The sequence below is a fragment of the Pseudophryne corroboree genome, chromosome 1 (assembly GCF_028390025.1).
Source record: "Pseudophryne corroboree isolate aPseCor3 chromosome 1, aPseCor3.hap2, whole genome shotgun sequence".
Taxonomy (NCBI): domain Eukaryota; kingdom Metazoa; phylum Chordata; class Amphibia; order Anura; family Myobatrachidae; genus Pseudophryne; species Pseudophryne corroboree.
Genome location: NC_086444.1, coordinates 1240414368 through 1240423185, shown reverse-complemented (window position 1 = coordinate 1240423185; position 8818 = coordinate 1240414368). Strand labels below are relative to the sequence as shown.

General features: G+C 42.8%; 1 long non-coding RNA gene across 1 annotated transcript; it reads left to right on the top strand.

Annotated features, from left to right (window-relative positions):
* The first annotated feature begins 5365 nt into the window (after window positions 1–5365).
* Window positions 5366–7740, top strand: LOC135031575 (uncharacterized). The gene is made up of 3 exons (XR_010227296.1): window positions 5366–5693; window positions 6003–6024; window positions 7041–7740. It is a non-coding gene; the product is annotated as an uncharacterized LOC135031575 (long non-coding RNA).
* Window positions 7741–8818: the final 1078 nt, after the last annotated feature.

Here is an 8818-nt window from a genome sequence, read left to right as displayed (position 1 = left end):
TGTATATGCCACATATACCCCTTATTGACAGGGTGTGGTGCAGGTGAGACTGTGTATATGCCACATATACCCCTTATTGTCAGGGTGTGGTGCAGGTGAGACTGTATATGCCACATATACCTCTTATTGACAGGGTGTGGTGCAGGTGAGACTGTGTATATACCACACATACCCCTTATTGACAGGGTGTTGTGCAGCTGAGTCTGTGTATATGCCACATATACCCCTTATTCCCTACAATTTTCCTTTTCATTTCAAGCACCTGCAATTTTCTGTAAGCATCTGCTTCACTATTTTTGTGTTAATCTCAGAAGAAAAAACTGCAAACACGGGCCCTCATTCCGAGTTGGTCGCAAAGAGTCTTCGCAACGCAAATGTACGAAAAGTAAGTATCTGCGCATGCGCAAATGCGTGATTACGCATGCGCGAGTACATACGTACGACAACTGTGCAAAATTACTCAGAAAAAAAAAAGCCGTAACTGGCAAACGAAAACGAGGAGTGGCGTGGGCGTGGCGGAGGCGAGACTTCGCAATGCTCCGACATGGGCGTGAAAGTGTGCGTACAGTGTGGGAGTATGCAACTCGCAATGGGCGTGTTTTTCGCAAATAAACATTGTCGCTGTTAAAACTAACATAGGAAACCGTAGCAGCCTTCACGCATCAGCCGAGTAGGTCTGCAGTTACTCTACATTTGCGAAGTACTGTTACAAGTGTGTATGCAGTAATTAGCAGTTAATTGGAGAGCACATTCATCTGATGTCCAATTACTTGTTAATTAATGCGTAGATGAAAGTTACCAACCAGCAATTGTCTGAACCCACATTACATGTTTATTCTACTCACATATAAATCTCACACACTGCCAAATAAGGGTTTTATTTGTGTTCAAGTTGGTGTGTAAGCATTTGTTAAACTTGTTTTAATGTGTGTAAGACTAACAAATACAAACAAGTGTAATTTTTTGGAAAATAATTTGAAATCTGAAACATTTTTAAAAAATAAACCGACACCCACATAATGCAGCATACACTTTAATTTAGTTTGAAAAGTAACATTAATATTTGTTTCTAATATCTGACAATGTTTTAAATGATGTCCTGTTGACCATAGATAATTCTTAAAAGTGTTGTGTCTGTTTACTTAATATGGACATTAAAGTGTGGTGCAAAGCATACCTGTATTTTTTGGTCGATGCATTTTTTTTGGAGAAATTGCAAATTGGTCTACAAGTGTCTATATGCAGACCTAATCTTTCTGGCACTAAGATTTACCTAATGCATTACCTTGAAGAAACTGCACAATTTTTTAATTTATATTTTTTATTACTGTAGTAATATTTCACAACATTAAAACAACATGGCTACACGTGAGTCTCACAGGCAGAGATGGACCAAGCAGCAAGCAGATGGCACTGTCAAAAAATATATAGCAGAACTCAGTACTCTGCAAAATTCTGCTTCTGACAAAAGTATATTTTTTAAGCATAAAAAAAACATATTACACACCCTGCCACACAAAAATTTGGACCCAACTGAGAAAGAATTAGGATCCACCACACAAACACAACAATACATAGCACACTAGTAAGAGGAAGATGGCTCAGGTGTTTATACAAATAAACTCACAGGCTACAATACCTCCAAACAGAAAGAATACATTTTACTAAGAGGGAGTTAGCCATTCTGGCCACACAAGCCAACTCCAAAATAACATAGAGGCAACATCAAAAACATGGGTGCTGCCCATCTGGAGAGACATCACTTTCTTTTTTTTCTCCCCGCCTGAGGCTGTTCTTCTTGGCAAGGTCTGCGGAGCGACCTTCGTTGGGCCTGCCCAGTGGGCTGTTCTTCCTGGGCAGGGGCAGGGGAGGGAGCCGATGTGGGTGGCTCTCTGCCACTGTGGGCAAGGGAGACAGCGATGGCCTGGAGCCCTTGCAAGATGTTATTTGCAAGGCTTTGGAATGAGGAGGCAAGTTGTTCTTGGCCCTGCCTGATCTCTGCCAGACCTTGGCAGAGTTGAGCAACACCTTGCTCAACACAGGTTCGGTGCTCAGTGAGCCGTCAGCTATCTGGCTTACCTCCCGGATGACCCCGTCTTGAAACGTATTTAGGCTCTCACCATACCTAGCGATTTCAAGCAGGATCTCCGGGATAGCAGAGGGTTGGGTGGGGGGGCCAGTAGGAACCTGCAGAGGTGGGATTTGTTGGCCCACACTGCCAGACCCACTAGGTCCCTCCACCTCAGCCTCAACCACATAACCCTCCTGTGACTCAAACTGATCACCCCCCTGTGCTGTGTTTTGTGGCAAGCAAATAGAAGAATGTGTGGGGAAAAAGTTGGATACAAAATTAGTTTTTTATTATAAATACAGTTAAAATTGCAGACAAATACATGTGTAAACTTACCTTCCAAGTCATGTCCCGTCAGGATCTCAGGCAGGTCCGTGTCCATATGAGACACCCCTTGGCCCTCCTCATAACTGACACAGTCCGTCGCCATCTCCTCCAAGTCAGTAAACTCCACAGCGACAGGTGGTCCTCCACCTGTAGCCCTTGAGGCATTCCACTCCGCAGACCTCTTTGCCTTCAGGCGGGATTTGAAGTCGGCCCACCTACATATGTATTGTGAAAGAGGGACAAAGTAGACTCTTATTATTTGTCTACGCAAATATATAGGACACGTGTTCTGCTTGTGTTTGCTAGACATAACATCACATGTCACTACATTTTTTAGTCAACTTAGCACAGAAAAAGGACTGGCAAGATGCACTTACCGTCGTCTCACTTCCTGCGATGTTCTGACGACAGAGCCAACTTCATTCACAGATTTTGTGATGTCTCTCCAGATGCGATCTTTTGAAGCAGCCCCCATGTTTTTTGGGCCTCTATGTATTTTGGACATGGCCTGCGTGACCAAGATACGCAACTCCCTCTTAGTGAATGCAGGCTGTCTTTTCTTCCGTCTGGAGGTAGCCTGTGAGGTTTCTTCTTGTTGGTCAACACCATCTTCCTCCTCACTAGCTGCTTCTGTCTGTTGTGTTTATGTGGCTAAAGCCAATTCTCCCTCAGTTTGGTCACTATGTGTGTGTGGCAGGGTATCCACACTCAATTGTTGGGGTTCAGAAGCAGACATTTGCAGAGTACTAGGTCCTGCCTCTTGAACATCCGCAGAGGCGTATTCCAACATGCGCCTTTGGCAATCTAGGCGTTTTTGCGCCAATGCCATCTGCTGCTCTGCAATGCGGTCCATCTCGGCTGCTATTTCCTCACGAGAAGCCATGTTTGCGATGACGTGGTTACGCCGAGGTGTGTGCTTATTTATACCTACGTGCGTCGCGTTAATTCACACAGGTGTACAGTATGTTAATCTGGTTAATGATTGCACTGCTTATTTAAGGGCCTACTTTGCACGCTGTGAGTGTAGGTAGTTTGGAGTTCGTCTTTCACTGTGGAGTTTGTTGGCCTGTGCGTGAAGGTGCTATTGGAATTTTCAGAGTGAGTAATTGTCAAGCATACATTTGTCCTTTTTTTCGCGTTTAGAATATAGACAGTGTTGCATTTTGAAAGCGAATTTACGTTTGTGAGGATTCTGGAATTCGTCTTGTTCCTTTTTTAAACAAAAGTTTTTTTTTTTATGTTGATTGTTTGTTATTCTTTTTAACACATATATATTGTGCTAGTCCATTTTTGCCAATAAACCTGTGCTTCAGTGCTTTTACTGTCATTTTTGGTCTCTTGTAGGAGAATTTTTTTGGGTGACGTAACCCTATTATATTATTTACAATTAGTGTGCTATATAACACCAATTTGTCGTTTATTTCTTTTAGATCAGGTAAGTTCCCTTGGCCTGTGTTGGTGCCTGTTTGTGTTAATGGTCTGTATGTTGTTTTTTACTGTCATTTTTGGTCTCTTGTAGGAGAATTTGTTGGGGTGACGTAACCCTATTATATTATTTACAATTAGTGTGCTATATAACACCAATTTGTCGTTTCTTTCTTTTGGATCAGGTAAGTTCCATTGGCCTGTGTTGGTGCCTGTTTGTGTTTGTTCAAAGTGTTAAGATTATGTTTGTTTTCCATCTTGATAATAAATGTTATGTTTTTTACCAGGATTGATCAGCAAAGTAGTGCTGTTCTTGCCTGGACTAGCTACTAAAGGGCTAACTTTTTGTGTGTTTTATTAAAATATTTTAAAACAATTAGTCATATTTTTTTAGTAGGTGTTTGTGATGTGTTTGATGCTCTGAGTGTTTAATTGTTAATTTTTTGTGAAATTACAATTTGACATATGTAGCTTTCAAACAAAAATTAATTTATTATTTCTTTTTTGTGTTAATTTTAATTTTGTTCCTGAATTGAACCCAGAAAATATGTCTTACGCTCCTGCAGTAAGTTGACACCCACTTTTTTTTAAAATTTATTGGTTGTATATTTTTTGTACTTAGTTTTTGTCTTATTCAACATATCTGTTTTTTTTTTTATAAGTGTGTGATGTCAATATTTATCGCAGCCGAAGCCCTACCTCCCCAACCCACGCCAGCACTCCCACCCCAACCGCCAGCCCCACAACCACAACCGGCTCCTCATCAACCAAGGCAACGGAGGCGTGCTAGGCCACCAATTTTCCGACCCCGTGTCCTACTTTTTGGGATGCCAGATGATGTGGTTGTGCGTAGATACAGGCTGCCACCACATCTAATCCTAGACACTCTCTCCATAATAGAGAGTGATCTGGAGTCTTCAATTCGGTATCCTACAGCAATACCACCATTGACACAATTCCTTGCTGTGTTACATTTTTTGGCTTCAGGGTCTTATCAGCATGTGGTAGGAGACCTGGTTGGCATGTCGCAGGGCCAGTTCAGTAAGGTCCTGCGGCGTGTCTGCCAGGCTTTCCTAAAGCGTGTGAAGCAATTTATTGCTATGCCTTTGGATGTTGGTGCCCTAGATGTGGTGAAGCGGCAATTTGAGGAAGGTGGTAGTCGCTTCCCACATGTTATTGGGGTTGTGTATTGGCACACATGTAGCTATTCAGCCACCAAGACATAATAAAGAAATTTTTCGAAACAGGAAACTGTTTCATTCTCTGAATGTAATGGTTGTTTGTGGGCCATCCCTCCAGATCCTTTCCCTGAATGCAAAGTTTACTGGAAGCTCCCATGATGCATATGTCATTAGACAATCAGGGATATGGCACAGATTAAGATCAAGTCAACGAGCAGACATGTGGTTATTGGGTGAGTTGGTCCACATTTGTCTGGCAAAACGAAATTTTTTTGCCAAAATATACTCTTTCTAATGTTGGTTTTTCATCAAACAGGAGACTGTGGATATCCTTGCACCCCCTGGCTCATGACTCCTTACCGTAATCCCAGGCCAGGACCACAGACGGCATTTAACTCCGCGCTTACTGCCACTAGGCAGCTGGTGGAGCGCACAATTGGGGTCCTTAAAGGGCGGTTTCGTGTGCTCCACCGCACTGGTGGCGACATCATGTATTCGCCGGAGATGGCAAGTAAAATAGTGGTCCTGTGCGCTATACTACACAATATCACGGTAAGGAGTAGCGTAGAGCTTCCTCAGACAGAGGAATTGCCTGATGAGGAGCCAGGGGTTGTTCGACACTTCGGTGGGGGGAGTGTTACACGGAGGGGGAGCCAAGTCAGGGCAAGCATTGTTGCGGAATATTTCAGGTATAGTGTTTTTAAATTACCTTTTTCTACAAAATTAAAAGCACAGTATGCTTATGTATTATTTCTAATGTTGAAATTTTCTTTGATATTGTAAGGTCATTGTGTAATGCTTTTGGTGTGTTGGAATGTGTAATATTTATTATACTAAAAATCCGTTAACACGTTAAGCTTTCAATTTTTGGCTAGAAATAATAAAGCTGTGATGTTGCTAAATAGTGTCCTTATTTGTTTTCTATCCTAAAATCCTGATTTTTTCTACAAACACACAAACAAATGAAACTGAATGTTGCCCACTTTGTGACTGTCCAGCTGAATGAGCACACAAACTGTGGTGAGTACACAGATATGTTTTGAATTTAGGTCAAAACTGTGTGTCTCTGTGTCTGTGTTTGTGTTGTTGTTTTTTTTGTTTTTTTTTTGTTTTTATGTTAAAAATTTGCTTCTGCGAATGCGTATTTCCGCTCGTGCGAAATAACACTCTGCTCTTCACAGCATTGCAAAGATCAATAAAGTTATTAGAAATGACAACATAGATTTTGGACCAATCACATGCTAACAGACACTATAAATATATGCCCAAATAAGGAAAACGCCATTGCCATGATGCGTGCGGCACCTTTCACTAGGCGGGAGCTCCGCGTCCTGGTTGCGGTGATGGACCGCCGCGTAGGCCGCGTTGGGCGCTTCATCCCAAATCGGGATAAGCGCGAGGCCTACGCGGAGGTCCGCCGCCTGCTGCGGACTCGCGTCCGCAGCAGGCGGACAATCATCCAACTGGAGAGGAGGTGGAGTGATCTCCGCAGGAGGACTCCAGAGCTGTTGGCGGAGATCCGCCAGCAAATACGGGCAATGCATGCACGCAGTAAGTTACATTACATAAGATTATTAGCATAAATTGTGCAAATTTACACTAAGTGGTAGGCTAATTGCAACACTGAGTGACCATTTTTTAAAAATAGGCCAGTGTGTGTGGTTAGGGCAAACAGTACTGACTGTAGCAAAGTGTCAACAAACAAGTGCATGTTTTCCAGAATTAATAACCAGGCAGGAAACTGTACCCAAAAACTTGATCAGTGCTGTCTATATAATAAGGTGCCTTGAATAGTGATCTGGTGATGTTGCCTAGACCAATCAATATGACTCAATGGAATAGATTAAGGAATAAGTTTCAAAATAATAGTTTGGACTCATTTTGTTTGCTGTGGGCAACATGAAGAGTATTTTAAAACGTGTTTTTTACACTAAAAAAACCCACTGTATTTTACATGGAACAGAACAGTGAAATTTCAAATTGTTTAGTATGTAATTTAACATGCTAAGTAAATTTTTCAAAAAATATCATTATAGGACGACAACAACGGCAGACCTCTCAGCCCCCTTCCCCTTCCCAGTCCCCCTCCCCTTCTCACTCCCCCTCCCCTTCCCAGTCCCCCTCCCCTTCCCAGTCCCCCTCAGCTTCCCAGTCCCCCTCAGCTTCCCAGTCCCCCTCAGCTTCCCAGTCCCCCTCAGCTTCACAGTCCCCCTCAGCTTCCCAGGCACCATCAGCTTCCCAGGCCCACTCCACTTTCCACTCCCCTTCTCAGCCCACCTCTCCATCTCTTTCTGTGACCCCTTCTCCTCCTTCCCATACCCCTTCTCCTTCAACTTCCAACTCTCCTTCTCAGCCCCCCTCACCCTCTATTGGCTTAACTTTCTCTCCGCCCCCCTCGCCCTCTCAATCAGACCCACCCTCTGAAATTACCTCCCCAATCCAGCCTCCTTCCCCCATCCAGCCTCCTTCCCCCATCCCTCCTCCTTCCCCAATCCCTCCTCCTTCCCCAATCCCTCCTCCTTCCCCCATCCAGCCGCCTTCCCCCATCCAGCCGCCTTCCCCACCCAGTGAATGGGCAGAAGAAGCCCCTGATGAGATATCTGGGAACCATCATGTTGCAGAGGAAAGTAAGTGTTTTAACATGTTAAAAATAATGATTACCTACTTACACTTACAATGACAAAACATGCAGTGTTGTACTGTTGGAATTCTTGTACCAAGGACAAATTTTTGTGTTATTCTTCATGGTCTACATGTTGCATTTACATTTTTGTGAGTGTCATTATATGTACAGTGTTTATCTGTGCAATGTTTTGTGTGTCCACTCTAGGTCGACACTCATTAGTTCAACAGGGTTGCCAGGACAACAGGGTTTATATGTGTTAGGTTTTCTGGGAAACAGTTAGACCTGAGTGGAGTTTAGTATGTTGTTGGTCTTTTACACTTGTGCCTGTGTATTCTTAATATTTGCACTTACAAATCACATGCTTCACTTTGTTAGGCAGCCTAATGACACAATGATTTGTTGTGTGAAAGTTACACTCACAAAATGATTATTGGATAAAGTCAAACCTGTTTGACCATATTTAGTAAGGGCAGCTTTCAGGGAGTGTGGGCATGCTAGGATATGTTGTCCTTCTGAAGATGTTGATATGCAGTGTGATGATGCAGGACCAAACCCATAAAAAATTCAAAAATATCACACCAGATGTGAATGAATGCCAACATGGTGTAACATTGTCGAAGATGGTAGTTATCTTTAACATGGGATGTCGCCCATAGCAACCAATAAGATTATACTTTAAAATTGTGTAACCACTTCTCCAAGATAATATTCTTATTTTTGCTTGTTTGCTATGGGCAACGCTCCATCTTAAATAGAACTCACATAGTAGTAAATGTACCCCATGGTCTTGTAAACTGTTAAAATATAAAAAAAAAGCCTGAGCAGGCTTGTGTGTTGTTCTGCTAATGATTGTACCATAAAACAGCCATGATGTAGTAACTTTGCCATTAAGCAGGCCTGTCCAAACTGCGGACCTCCAACTGTTGAGAAACTACACATCCCAGCATGCCCTGACACAGCTTTGGCATTCCCTGGCCCCAAAACTGTGTCAAGGCATGCTGGTATATGTAGTTTCACACCAGCTTGAGGGATGCAGTTTGGACATGCCTGCATTAAAGTGTGCTTTGTGCCTTGCTTGTATAATAAGTAATGTGAGTAAGTTATTAATGTTTATGTGGTCTCTTAATTTCAGATGTTGCCGTTGGAGATCCCACAACTTTTGCGTCCATTCTGGGCAACATGAGGCAA